This window comes from Mus musculus, chromosome 12, assembly GCF_000001635.26.
Source record: "Mus musculus strain C57BL/6J chromosome 12, GRCm38.p6 C57BL/6J".
Classification (NCBI taxonomy): Eukaryota; Metazoa; Chordata; class Mammalia; order Rodentia; family Muridae; genus Mus; species Mus musculus.
The window spans coordinates 117,509,385-117,524,253 of NC_000078.6; the positions used below are offsets into that span (position 1 = coordinate 117,509,385).

The 14,869-nt window shown below is 43.6% G+C and overlaps 1 protein-coding gene across 1 annotated transcript in view; it reads left to right on the forward strand.

The window, feature by feature from the left end:
• Window positions 1-7,141: 7,141 nt before the first annotated feature.
• The window catches only part of Rapgef5 (Rap guanine nucleotide exchange factor (GEF) 5), a 243,212-nt gene continuing 235,484 nt past the window's right edge, over window positions 7,142-14,869 (forward strand). The window contains exons 1-2 of the mRNA NM_175930.6: window positions 7,142-7,519; window positions 8,626-8,752. The gene's annotated coding sequence lies outside the window, so the exon portion shown is untranslated. The remainder of the gene's footprint in view (window positions 7,520-8,625; window positions 8,753-14,869) is intronic.

A 14,869-nucleotide genomic window follows, 5' to 3' on the forward strand; every position in this document is an offset into this window, starting at 1 on the left:
TGTGCTTAGGTAGCTTTCTTAATCAGCAAGACCACCTGCCCAAGGAATAGCACTGCCCACATTGGGCTGGGCCCTCCAATATTAATTGACAATCAAGACAGTTCTCCTACAGATGTGCCCGTGAGTTGTTCTAATTTGGGCAATCCCTCAATTGAGGCTCCTTTCTCAAGTAATGCTAAGCTGTGTCAAGTTGATGTGTCAGCTAAGAAGGATAAACCTTAATAACCTTATAGAACAGTCAGATAGCTCCATCCCATCCTGCAATAGATGAAACCCCCTCTTAATTTACCACTGCATTTTCCTCTTAAGGTATTACTCTAAAGATAAATTAGAAGTACCCAAAAATTTTACGGGGCTGGGGGGGTGGGTGGGAAACAGGATTAGTTTAAACTTTCTGGATCTCTGTTTGGAGCCTTGTAGTTGTATCAACATCATTATATGCATTACATGCATAGCTCTGATTTAGCTCATGATTTATTGCCTATCCTCATTTGGCAAACTATCAAATGTTGAAAGGCATTGCTGCTTTTTGTAAATATGACAATTTACAAAGCAACAATAAAAACATGCATTCCCAAAAGTCCCCAGATTAAAGGCCTTAGCTAGGAGACTGTTGATAATGTTTTGAAAGAATAATAAACACAAAGTCGAGTACTCTTCCTTTGAGTCTAGTACAAATCCAAGGACTGAACACCTGCTGCCCTGCCCCCAAATGCTGGGAAACTGCATAAGCTAAATGTGCCTTCCTGTGAGAAGTCAGCCTGTGTGGTACGGGTGGGGCTGGGGAATAGAAGAATACATTGCCTAGCCTGTTGGGGTTTTCAGCTGGGCCCAGTGGAGTCAATCCAGTAGCTAACAGTCTTTAGCTCTATTTCTTGTCTTTTTAGAGACCAGCCTATGTGACTCTCCACCATCTGAGAAAGTCCAAAGTCTGGCCTCACTGAGAATCCAGCATAAACAGTGTGTGGTGGAAATGGCTAGCCCCAAATTAGCTTGTAGGATATGGGTAGTGGAGATGAACAATCTATCTCAAGATTAAGCTTGACATGGGGGCTTAGAGAGAATCAGGAGACCCTACTGATTGGTGCAAATCCAACTGTGATTTATATAAAGCAGACTTTGGAAAGAAATGCGTTTTCTTTCTTGGAGACATAATGTATTATTTATAATAAACAGCTAACATACTAGAGGTCCCCATCTTCCACAAGAATGATCCCATGTCATTTGTCTAAGCTTTGAAGAGTAATTATAAGTAATGAGAATTTACAAAGCATCATAGATGAATTTCTTGTGTGTGTGTGTGTGTGTGCTTTTTGAGATAAATTCCATTCCTGCCTCTTTCACATAAGGTCTCACTATATAGTCTAGGCTGGCCTCAGGCTCATAGATATCTGCCTGCCTCTGACTCCCAAGTGCTGAGATTAAAGGTATCCCTCATCTTGTCTGATGTCTGGTCTCACTCTTTGGTCCAGGCTGATCTTGAATTTGGAATAATCCTCCTGCCTCATATCCCTGAGTCCCGGGATTACAGGCATAGGGTACCATGCTTAGTTACAGACAAATTTTAGAAACAGTTTTCAGCCAAAAAAAGCATGAACTGATACAAGGTTTCCCAGACCACATCATATGTGCTGACCATCTTAGCTTTCCATTGTTATAACAGAGTGTCTGATGTAATCAGCTTATCCAGGGAACAGGTTTATTTTGTCTCACAGTTTTGGAGACCCCCCCTCCATGAAGTGTTAGCCCTACTGCTTGGAGGTCTCTAATGTAGCAGTGTATCATGGTAGGAACATATGATAGGGCAAACCCACTCCTTTCATGGTCAGAAGACAGACCTGAAGCCTTTCACTAAGTCCCAAGTCCGAAAGTTTTCATGTCCTGCACCCCTGAAAATGGTTCCTGGGACAAGGCTTTTAATATATGGACCTTTGGAGGACATTCAACTCCAAAACTGTAATATACATTAAATACACAATCATGTACCCAATTACACCCCCTGTTGGGTAAGAATGTATCCATCCCAGATACTGTAGAGCATCTCGAGGTGCAGAGGAAGCATGGGGATGTAGTGACAATTCAGGAGTTTTTGATTTCTTTAAAAAACACAGAAATATTATAAGAATGCTCTTGTTTTAATCTCACATGTAGGAATGTGGGGCTGCTTTGGGCTGTCCACATCAGCTAACTATGCTTTGTCTTGGACTCTAGCAGAGGTACAGTTTTGCCAGCTGCAGACAGTTTCAAGGACGGTGTGATATTTGAAATTTTGGGAACTTCTCAGAAGGTATATAAATGCTAGGGCCCTGGTAAGTATGTGGATGGTGGTTGGTGATCATTTGGGGAGGGGGAGGGTGTTTGAGGTCTGTTACTAGTTGTGCTCAAAGAAGAAACAAAGGGAAAGAAAATAAATTCAGGGATTTCTATCTCGCTCCCCTCTATCCTTCTTTCTCTCCTATCTAGTGATAGGGGACTAAACTTGGGGGGATAAAAGATGGGAAAAAGAAGAACCCACAAAGTAGCAAAGACCAGCTACAGGGGAGGAGTGAGAAGGAGCTGCAGATGGGGTGCTTGGATGAAAGAAAACGTACAGGCATGGACCAGCATAATGGTATGCTATAGACGGAACACCACAGTTCAGCTGCCTCTGTGAACATGAGGGTCAGGGATCAAAGGAGAATAAGAGGAACCTGTGATTCCCAAGGCTGGAGCTGGTGGACCTGTGAAAAAGGAGGGGCCCTCAGCCCAGAGAGGGGAAGGAAACCCACCAAACCGTGTGCCTCTCAGGGAAACTCACAAAGATGATCGTCTCAACATAAATCCCCAGGACTGATGTTGAATAGACGCAATCAAGCGTTCTTTAGTTATCTTTTAAACTTGAGGAGTTCCCCTAAACTGTAATGGCCTGGACTCGACTTCAGGCTGAAAGGAATTTTCAGACTGGTTTGTATGATAAAGATATGTTTTCCTTTATAAGACTTGCTGTGAGCAAGGTGTCTCTTTACAGTGCTAGAACACTGTTAGCTTACAGGCAATTCTGATGCCCTACCCTTGGAGACCTAGCAGCTTCTTACGTCATGTCCTGTGACCACCACACCAGGTGTGCCAGCTATGTGTGACAATAACCAGACCCCCAGCCAGACACTCCAGATTTGGCCTGTAAATTACACTTTGCTGAGCCCAGGCCTATTGCACCAATGCATACACCTTGCACGGCAGGTTGGTATTGTAGCTCATAGGGCCCATTCCTGAGGTAAGATCACTGATGTCTTTTTACTCCCCCTCCCCCACACACCTCCCACCTCCCAGCCTGTATAACACTCTTCAGGTCTATAAAAGCTAGTGAGCGTAAAGGTATGAGATTGACTGACTTCTCTATGTCCTGCAACTGGGCTTATTTAAATTCAGAGAAAAAGAGCATGGGGTCCACAGGGATTTTATGGTCACAGAACCTCGGATGCTCCTAACATAACTAGTAAATGACTACTGAGCAAGGTTCACTTCGCATTTCGCTGCTTAAGTAAGAGCATGCTCATAAGCACATGTCCTGGCTCTCCCGAGTTCCTAGCAAATGACACAAATTTACAGTGCGGGCTTTTCAGCTGAGCTGCATAAGAGGCTTCTACTCTGCCTTTCTCAGTCATCCTGGTTAAGTCCTAGATGACTCCTTCCTGGAAACCCATGCTATATAGGAGGCCACTGGGCAACCAAACTGATGCCTGTCCCTCACAGTAGGACAGGAGTATAAAGCACCCCCCCCACGCCCGAGATCATTTCTATATGAATAGGCCAATCAAGCTCTGCAGATTGGCGCACAGTAATCATCAGTGTGATTCTCAGATATCAAAGGGAAAGCTAAATAAAATCAAGTGCCAGGCCACTTTCACCTCTACCCCACTCATGTGCTTCCAGGAGCTAATTGCTGGTTATTGTCTCCGGAGGCACCTGCCCCTGCCTTGAAGCTCAGCGAGCATCTCAGCCTCTCTCTGGTTACTGAGTACCTGGCTCTTGCCCAGCGGGACGGCTTCCTGTAGCACAGGAAGGAGCTTCTGTTCTCTGATGTGGCTGACATCTTAATGTGGTCCTGTAATAGTGCCATTTTTTCCAGGACCATACATTTGTTCTGAGTTAGATTTCCCAAGACATCCCTGCCTGTATTGCACTCAAGTCTCGGTTTCAATGTCTCTCTCTTTCTCACACAAGCAGAGGCGATAACAGCAGTAAAAGGCCACTTCTAGGCTTGTGTAAATCACTATCATAAGTCATAAAACCCACCCATAGATTTGCCCAGGAGTCTGTGGGTTAAGAGAGAGGCGAGGATAATCATTAGGTAAGCATGCACATCTGTTGGGGCCCGTTATGATTTCAACTCCAGGCTCTGTTCACCCCTGTGATACAAACACAGGCAAGATTATTAATATTTAATGTCCCCATGGACACTTGTCTGACTATAAATCCAAAATATTGGAATATTGAAACTTGCTTCGGGATGAAATGCATTTTGTTAATTTCTTTTTAAGTCAGGGGGAATTGTCCTCAGTAGGGTTAATTTATACCAGTTATAAAGTTTACTGTTGGGTGATCATGCTGAAATGTTAACCCATGTGGTTATTTCCCTGTAAGAAAATGTTATCACAATAACAATGACCTTGGATGTGTCTTTCTTAGTACCCTGACAAAGCTCACCACTAGGAAAACTGGAGGCCCTCCATTTTTGGCACTCAGTGGCAGCACTCACTCAGAGGTACTCAGCAGCAGGTGTTATATTTTCTGTGTCTTTCTGTGATGAAGGGAAAGATTTGGGGGAAGGGGGAAAGCAGCTAGACTCTGACTATTGTCAGGGCAGCATCTAGAGCTAGTTCACCTGATAGCAGATTATCCTGTGTTCTCCATCTCTGCATAGATCAACTCTCATCCTTGTTATCTATCGACCAGTACTTTTCTCCTCAGCAGTCCCACATCCGGACATTTCAAGCTAGCCTCATATTATTCACATCCTCTTCACAAATCTGTATTTCCACAGAGGAGGAAAAATAGTTTTTCTTCTTTTAGGTACAAAGTAACATAAAAAAAAAATCAAGAAAGGTCCCAATTCCTATGACAACCTTGGACATCTTGCTTAAAGGAGTGACCAATGGCTTTTGTCTGTTTTTTTTTTTAAGTGTCCTGTATCCCAAGCCAGCTTTGATCTCGCTATGTAGCCAAAGATAACCTCGAATTTCTGATCTTCTCACCTCTACCACACACAGTTCCAGAGAGTGCGGAGGATGGAACCCCAGGCTTCTTAAGTGCTGGGCAAGCGCTGTAACCTCTGGGCTTCATCCCCAGACCCTAACTTACTCTGCTGACTGCTTAGGCTCTGCCTCCCATTGTGTCCCTCTTCAAGAGCTATTGCCCAGATCCACCCTTCAAATGGGGAAACCATGGTGGACAGACAGCTGATGGTGGGAATGGAATCAACTGGATTGGAGAGGGAAGCCTGCTATTTCACCTCCACCTAACCTCTTCATTCAGCTTCTCAGCTCCCATCATCCCGAGTGGGATTTCCTCAGTGCAAATTTAAAATGCCTAGTTGATTAATAACCCAGTGCCGTATCACCTTCTCTCCTTATCACAGAATCAGTCCCTGTCTATTCGGGTAATGAAAATTCAGGTTATTATTAGCTGAGGAATAATTTTGAATATTCAAAAATTCATGTATGTAAATAACAAAAGGATTAATATATTTCTCGTCTCCATAATCTTTTCTAAAGCGTCCCAACCGGTGGAGAGGGGGGTGCATTTTGATGTCCACACCCTAATTTCCTAGAAACAATCAAGTTTCATTTGCTTGAATTAATTGTGCATAAACTAATTCAAAAGACTTGATCCATTTCTGACTTTTTAATGAGAAATGTTTGTGCCTGGTCTACTAAATAGATACCACAAACCTCTTTGTTTAAGGGCTGCTTGTTTAGATAGATGTCTTGGTGTCTTTGGAGAATGATGTGTGTATGAAATGGCCAGGCTGAACTAGAGGCTCAGGGCTATGTCTGGAATAAGGCAGGACTTTCCTTCTGCTCCACATCTAAGCCCTGACTGAAGACGCTGCTTCCACTGGTATTGTTCTCTCATGGAAGGAAATTTCCAAAGACAGGCAGGGGAGATGCTCAGTCAGTAAAATGCTTGCTACATCAGCATGAAGATCTGGGGTAAGATCCCCAGCACCCACATAAGAAGGCAGGTGTGGTGGTGTACACCTGTAATCTAGGGCTGGGAGCTGGAGACAACCAAATCACTGGAGCTCACTGACCAGCCAGCCTAGCCTGCCTGGTAAATTCCAGGCCAGGGAGAGACCTTGTCTTAAAAATAAAGATGGGGAGCAATTGAGGGAGACACAGGACCAACTTCTGACTTCCACAGCTACCTGCATGCAGACACACATAAACATATCACGCGCATGTATATGCATACGAGAGAGAGAGAGAGAGAGAGAGAGAGAGAGAGAAGAGAAACAAGACAAATATATACACCATGAAATCCCATAGCAACAGCAGCAAGCGTTGATCTCTGTTTAAGCCAGTGCCTCTCAACCTTCCTAATGCTGTGACCCTTTAACACAGCTCCTCATGATGTGGTGACCTCCAACCATAAAATTATCTTCATCGCTACTTCATAACTGTAAGTTGCTGTTATTCATCGTGAGGTAGATATCTGTGTTTTCTGATGGTCTTACCCTGTGAAAGGGTTGTTTGACCTTCAGAAAGCTTGTGACCCCCAGTTTGAAAGACACTGGTTTAGAAGTTTGTGGTAGTCAGATGTTTGCTGAGTAGTATACATGTAAGTGGTTCTTATAGTCTGGGCACTGTAGTAGACCATGTACTAGATGAGAAAAGCAAAATAGAGAGGTAAATCAAACAGTCGAACAGTGGGGCCGAGACTTAAACACAGACTCTATTGAGTTTCCAGTCTTCTGAATATTTTGATGCCCAGGCAAGTGACACTGAGTAATTGCTACCAGGAAGGTGGGTGGCAGATAATGTGAGTGAGTGAGGTCAGCTGGTGTGAGACAATAGGAAGTGACATCACAGTAATGAATAAAGGGAGGAAGTGACATCACAGTAATGAATACAGGAAAAATGCCCAAGGTGAATAGATCTTCAGATCTGTGAAGAGCAACCCCAGTGTGGAGTTCAGATAGAAATACCCTGAGCTGACAAGCTGCCACCAGCCATGTCTGCTGCTTCTCTCATTTGAAGTGCTGGTGGTCATTTTTACCTCTCCCGTTTTCCTACCACACGCCTGTGTATTCGCGCTCTCTCTCCCCCTTCCTCCTTTGTTGCATTTTTCAGTTTCTTGGGAACAGATCCAAAGCCTTATTAATTACCTCACTCTTCCCATGTCCCCCAAGGCTGACCTCAGGTTTTTGCATAGGCTCCCCTTTCAGATAATTGAGTTAAATATAGAGTCTGTAGCCTAGACAAAGGAGGACCTCACTACGGTTGGGGATGGGCTTGGCAACATTAAGAAAGAGCTACAGGTACAGTAAATTGTGTTACTTCTCTGATCCTCAGTTTTCTCATCCATGAAATGGGAATAATTGCCTAACTATAGGAATCCAGTCAGCTCCTAGCATAGCCACAGATGCAGTCAGTGGAGGCCAGCTCTTATATTAATTAATGAAAGTACCTCCAGGGATAGATGTGTTGGTAGAGCCAAGATGTGTCAAAAAAGACTGGGGTAGGGCCCATTGCAGGTGGACGTTACATCATAGACCATTGCAGGTGGACGTTACATCATAGATAGGGGGTTGTGAAGGATTTATAGAAGATTGCTGTTAATTTAAGACAACAGTCGAGCATATATTTTTATGGAACCTAGTTACTATGCATCTTCCTTCATTATAGAAACATGCACACAATAACATGAGGAATGTGAATGATAATTCTGTTAATAGGCTGCATTTTTTTAAGCCCTCCCCAAATTCATAGACTGCAGTCCTAATGCGTACTTATCAATGTGTTGAAACAATGCTCTTAAAGAGGTAATGGAGGTTGAATGAGGTCATGTGGGAGGACCCTAATCCAGTTCGACCAGTGTGCGGACGTGCCTTGCAACATCCAGGAAGCATGCACAAAGACAAAGGCTATCTGCAGTCAGAAGAGAGGCCTCCGGGGGAAACCAGCATGCCGGCATCTTAATTTTGAACTTCTAGACCCTAGAACTGCAGGAGATAAACATGTGTTAAGCCACACAGTCTGTGGCTTTTTGCTATGGATGCCCTAGCTAATGGAGAGGAGGAAAGAGCCTGTTGCTCTCCGTTCTTCAAAGTCCCCCAAACCCCCGTAACAAAAGACCAACTAGCCAGAGAAAAACAGGAACCACTTACTGTAAGTTTTACTTAACTTGGGAGACAGCCTAAGGAAACAGACACACAAAGACGCAGTTAGGGTTAAAAATTTATATTTTGACTTGGGCAAAGAATAATAAGTTATGAAAAGGCGACAAGACTGAGGGGTTTGAGCCGGGGCACATAATCGTGGAGAAGCGAGCAGGCAGATAAACGTTACTTCATAAGGGTTGTTTGTACAGGTTGCTTTTCATCTTCTGTTCCCATCACTGAGGTCTGCTTCCTCCCATGTACAGGTCTATCCCTGGCTTTTTGAAGACAACTGGGAGGGCCAGAGTACCCAGAATTCTTGTATCTGTTGCCTCCTAAGGAGTCTGATGCATGCAGCTGAGAACAACAGAGACTCTCTCAAATAGGTGGAAGGTCTGTTGTAAAGTTTGACTTATCTGGGGTGGGGGTTGTTCTGAATAGGAGTCTGAGAGACCACCAGACCCAGCTGCTTCTGCTTCTGCTGCTTCTTCTTCTTCTTCTTCTTCTTCTTCTTCTTCTTCTTCTTCTTCTTCTTCTTCTTCTTCTTCTTCTTCTTCTTCTTCTTCTTCTTTTTGTTTTGTTTTGTTTTGTTTTTTGAGACAGGGTTTCTCTGTGTAGCCCTGGCTGTCCTGGAACTTACTTTGTAGACCAGGCTGGCCTCGAACTCGGAAATTCACCTGCCTCTGCCTCCCAAGTGCTGGGATTAAAGGCGTGCACCACCATGCCTGGCTCCAGACCCAGCTTCTTAAGAACAGTGCTAATTGTACCATTTGTGAGATACAGAAGTGGCTCAGAAGCACTGCCCCATCACTATTCTTCACATACAGCTTTGCAGGGCACATCATGTCTTATCAGAGAAACTCAGAGCAGCAGTAAAGACACTCAGTGTTAAATGACTTTCAGCACCTCGACACTGCAGATGGTTTATACTCAAGCCCTGTCGTTGAGGGTTAAGATAGCACTGGGTTAAGTCTCCAGGCAAGCTCCTTAGGAAAGCTTCACCAGCCACACAGTCAATCTCCTTGTGCTTTGCCAGAGTGAATGTTTTTCTCTGCTCCTTCATGGAGGTTCCCTCCATTGCATCCTTGGTGAATCCTTGCATTGGTGCATAAACCCGAACAGGTATCTCAGCTTTAGGGGTCCTGTAGGCAACATACAGGGGTTAAGGGGGTGGGCAGGGAGGTCCACCACCATGGTTTTAGTCAGCATGGTGGCCACACACACATTCTTCACCACAGTGAAAGGCCAGAGCTGAGACTTTAAAGAGCTGTGTTTTATGGCTGGTGTGTAGCTCAGTGATGCTTAGCGGGGCATGCACACGGCTCTGGATTCCACCCTCAGCACCACAGACACTAAAAGGTAAACTGAAACAAGCAAAGGGTTGTGCCTTACACATCACATGCATCACAGAAGGCACCTTCTGCTCATTCATAGGGGAAGAGGAGATGAAAGCACTCACTGTTCTATTATCTTCCCTCTACAAATTCAGAAAAGTCCTGAATTATGGAGGAAAGATTTCAGGTCAGCCTGGGCACATCCACCCTGTGTGAATCCACCATTACATTCAAATGCAACTTGTGGACTCATTTGAAGTGTGTCTTTCTACAGAATGACAAAGATCTTTATTGTGTCTGCAGGTTATATCCATTTAGTTATACAATGTCTCCTACAACTGTTAGGGCAGGGGTTCTCAACCTGTAGGTCGCAATCCCTTTGGAGAAAGTCAAGTGACCCTTTCACATGGTCACTTATCAGATATCCTGCATATCAGGTATCTGCATTACAATTCATAGCAGTAGCAAAATTACAATTATGAAGTAGCAATGGAAATAATTTTATGGTTGGGGTGGGGTCACCACAGCATGAGGAACTGTATAAAAGTGTTAGGAAAGTTGAATAATACCGTGTTAGGGAATTAGTTCCTGTCTGATGATAAGTGAATTGGGAGCCACAAAATGCCTTATGTGGTTTTCCAAAAATTGTTTCCTAACGGTTTTTAAGGTTTGCTTTTGTTTCAATGAGGACAAAAGAATTTATTAAGTCCCGAATTGGTCATTATCCCACTGTTGCTGGTTAAGAGTGCTGACCACTCCCACTGAGTCTGGCAGCTCCCTTTGCTGCCTGACTGGCTTCTTCTTGTTCTGAACCCCATGTGGTCTTAGGCAGCAGTGGAAGGTGTTAATTCTTCACTTCCATCTCTGCTTTGATTTTTCTGTAGCGTCTGATGTTTTGTAGCATACATTGCCCTGCCCCCAGTATGGTTGTGGTTCCCCCAAACTGTCCTTCCTAATGCTAATTCTCCATGTTCCAGGTAGCTCTGCTTCCTGTTTCTTGGCTTGCCACTCTAATGCCTGCACCTAGCATGTCCCTCTCCAGCGCAGAACTGCCAGCTCTCTGTGGTTCCCCTCCTCTCTTCTAACATACTCTGCCTGACTTCTAAGACCCTCCATAATTTTGATACATCCCAGTAAATTTTCATTATCCACCATAGTTTACTGGATGTTTTGCAGGTTATGCTCCACCAAACATCGAGGAACACCACTCACACTGCTGCTTATCACCTACATGGAGCCCCTGCACTGGGCAAGAAGTCATCTAGTCCTTGCTTCTTCCCAATTGTGTTCCTTCCTGTGATTTGTAATGCAGTGGCCTGTGGCCTGATGTGGCCAGAGGGAGTGCCTTGGTGGTGGTGGTGGTGGTGGTGGTGGGGTCATGCTGAGGCATCCCCCTGAGGTACCGACCTTCGACTGGTCTAATATAAAATGAAGTTCATTTGGGGACATAAAAAGGAGGTTGAGAAGTGAGTAGAGGCAGAGAAAGAGAGGGGATCGAGAGGGACAGAAGGAGAGGGAAAAGAGAAAGAAGGGAATAGGCCTGTCAGGAACACTTGGGGGTAGAGGACAAAGGGGAGGGGGGAGGAGAGGAGGGGGAGGGGGAGGGCACACACACACACACACACACACACACACACACACACACACACACACTCACCAAACAGTTCTTTTATAGCAAGCCAGGCTCCAACCTGGCTGTTGCTGGGTAACTGTTGGACGGAGCCTAGAAGAAATGCTAACACCTTCCCATTCCCTGTCTGACTCCTCTTTCAATAGTAGCTTAGCTGGGGTGGTTTCCTCATCGGTCCTATAAACTCTCCACTCCCAAAACAGTTCTGGGTAAGAGCTTGCCCGCTGCCTGCTGAGGTCGCTTTCCATCACACATTTGAGGACAATGGGGTTTATTTACCGATAGAGCTTACTCCTCTTATTTTCCTCCCGCCTTTTTCTTTCTTCCTCCATCCCGTCCTTCCCTGCCCCTCCTGCTCTTACTTCTTGTGTGTATGGTTTACGCTTGCGTGTGATTGTGTGCATAGCGGGTGCGTGCATGTGGAGACCACGTGGCAACATCAGGCGATTTTCTCTTGCCTCTCACCATGTTGTTTCTTGAGTCCCTTCGGTGAACTTGGAGCCAGCTCGTTGTTTCAGCTAGCCTATCTAGATGGCCAACAGTGCTCACAGACCTTCCTGTGTCCATCCTACCCTGCAGCACTAAGGTTAGAGGTTATATATGCCTCTATACCCAGCTTTTTAGTAGAAGTTGGGTCAGCTCGGCGAGTATTTCACCCACAGATCCATATATTCACTCTCTTCAAACTCTGTTTATTTGGGAGGGTCAGTTGAGATAAATTCTCAAATATCCCAGGCTTGCCTCAAACTTAAGTCAAGGATTGTCTTGATTTCTTTCTGCTCCTCCTGCTTCTATCTCCTGAGTGCTAGATTGCAGTTATACAGCACTATGCGGAGTCTTTACCATGATGAGAATTGAGCACAGGGCTTGGTGTGAGCTAGGCAAGTATTCAAACACACCTTAGGCTCTAGTTTTCTTCCTTCTCTGTATCCTTCTGACTCTCTCAACTAGACTTTACAGAATTGGCTTTAGAAAATGGACTCTGTCTACATCTGTCAGTACCACGGGGCTTAACACAAGACACGGCTAAGGTTCAGTACATATTGTTTGATTAGTTAATGGACATGTGCTGTGATTAAATCAGAAAAAATAAAATGTCGCTATCATTCCTGAGACAAAAAGAGCATGATATCTAGTTTGATTCCAAAGATGTACAAGGAGATCTGAACCAGTTATCCCCATCCCAGAGAGAAGAGAGAATCACTCATTTTTTAAACTGAGGATAATAAAGTCGGTCGCAACCAAGGCAGCTTCAATTATTTAGTCTTCTCATGGTTATTACTATGCAAGTGACAAGATGGAAAAGCGGCAGCTCCTCCCTCTTGTTAGGGATTAAAACTGTTTGAGGATTATCTGTTGTCATGGCAGAAAATTAATTATTCCAAGTGCATACCAACCAGTCACAGGTCTCAGGTAGCTGTTCCAGAAAACAGCCACACCATCTCTTCCCTTTTCATGGGGATCTTCCCCTACCTTAGAAGCAAACTCCTGAAAAACGCCTTCTCTGCTTTCCTGCTCTGTGTCTCACATCCAATCCTGTGCCGACTGCTTTCATGATAAAGTGATCTGTTGAAATTTCCATTGTTCAATTCCTTCTTATACGGATGGACATGCAGAGTCTGATTTCTTCCACTTTCAGGTTCTATCTTTCTAGGATGAGGTGGAAACTTCCTCAGACATCCTTCGAGACAATGAGCAATCTTTCAAGCTATGCACAAATCCACAACAAAGGCCTCTGTGTAGATGCAGCAACTTACAATTGTTAGTTGCTGTTCTGTCTCTACACGCTCCATCTACGGAGGAGTTAGCTTTCCCTTCCCTGATGCTATAGGCCTCAGATTTCCTTATTGAATTGCTTGCCCTAAAAACCCTGATGAAGCTCATGTTTCATCCACCTGAAAAGAGCACAGACATCGGTTTTTTTCAAACATAACTTCAGGATTTCTCAACTATTTGAAGCTCCTGTGCCTCAGGATGGAATATAATCACTAACATGCTTATATTCCTGACTGTGCCAGCATAATTATATATATATATATATATATATATATATATATATATATATATATATACATATATACATATATATACATACAAATATATATACATATATTACATTATTATGCATACATATATATGATATAAAACATATTATATATTCCTATATAATGGTATGAAACAGTTCCTATTACTATATTTAATTTGCAAACAAGGGAAGGAAAGTCAAAGATAAGAGCCCATTAAATTTCATACCTGGTTAAAGGCAGGGAAAACTGATGCCAGCCAGCATGGCCCCAACATGAGGCTTATCTGATGCTAACACTCACCGGGGGACATGCTGAGGAAGGTGGAGGTAAGATGACACATAGTAACTAATGCTTCCAACCTTTCCTGTTGTTCTGTCTCTCTGACTTATTTTATCTTCTTTCTCTGATGTCTACATTATAAACAGAGACCTAAAAATCATCTTGTCCATGTAACTTGGGGAAGAGAAGTAGAACTTTACAAATATGTTTTGTTGATCTTCTGAGTCTCCTGCTTAAGTAAGCATGTGACTCTCTTGGTGTTGCCAAAGGTTTCTGAAAGAATGTTTCAAATCTATCTGTGAAAAGAAGTTAAGGGCTGGTGAGATGGCTCAACAGATAAGAGCACCCGACTGTTCTTCTGAAGGTCCTGAGTTCAATTCCCAGCAACCACATGGTGGCTCACAACCATCCCTAACAAGATCTGGCGCCCTCTTCTGGAGTGTCTGAAGACAGCTACAGTGTACTTACATATAATAAATAAATAAATCTTTAAAAAAAAAAAAAAAGAAAAGAAAAGAAAAGAAGTTAAGTGCTATCAGTTTTGATTGGGATTATAAAATTAGATTTCAGGGTGATGTTCATGGTACAGGAAGCCATCCTGTAAATAATGGGGATTTTCGCAATACCCAGAGGGAGTGACAGCAATCCCTGGGAAGTCCATAGCTTAAGAAGAGGCAATAAGGACACTCAAGTAGCCAACCCCACCAGCTCCAGCCAATCACGACTTGCCCCAACCTGGGGAACTGAGTCAGAACCTCTGGACTTTGACAGTTTTGTTATTTTGCCAGGAATAAGCAGAAATTTTATGACTAATAGCTCTCCCCAGCTCTAAACAAATAGATATAAACTAAGAGTGTCTGCAGCATTAAAAAAATTATTTACCATCTTGTCAAATAGGAGCTAGGAATGGTTGCCCCTCTGTCCCTTGTTCTAATACCCTGCCTGAGTCTCAGGGGTCCAGGTGGTTCAGGTGAGCTCCACTTTACAAGTTTAAAGAAAGTTTTTTTTATTGCTGTTCTTATCAATAAAACCTCATTCACTGAGGTTTATTTAGAAATAAAACACTGACATAAGCCATAGTGTTTCCGGGGCTTGGTATAAGGCTCCAGAAAAAGAAAATTAATTGAGGAGATTAATGAAAACACCTTTACAAAGTTTATGTGCTTGTAGTAAAACTATATGCTACTTTCATGTGAATGGCCAATAGTAGTATATTGAGGAATGTGCTTTTGTGCATGTG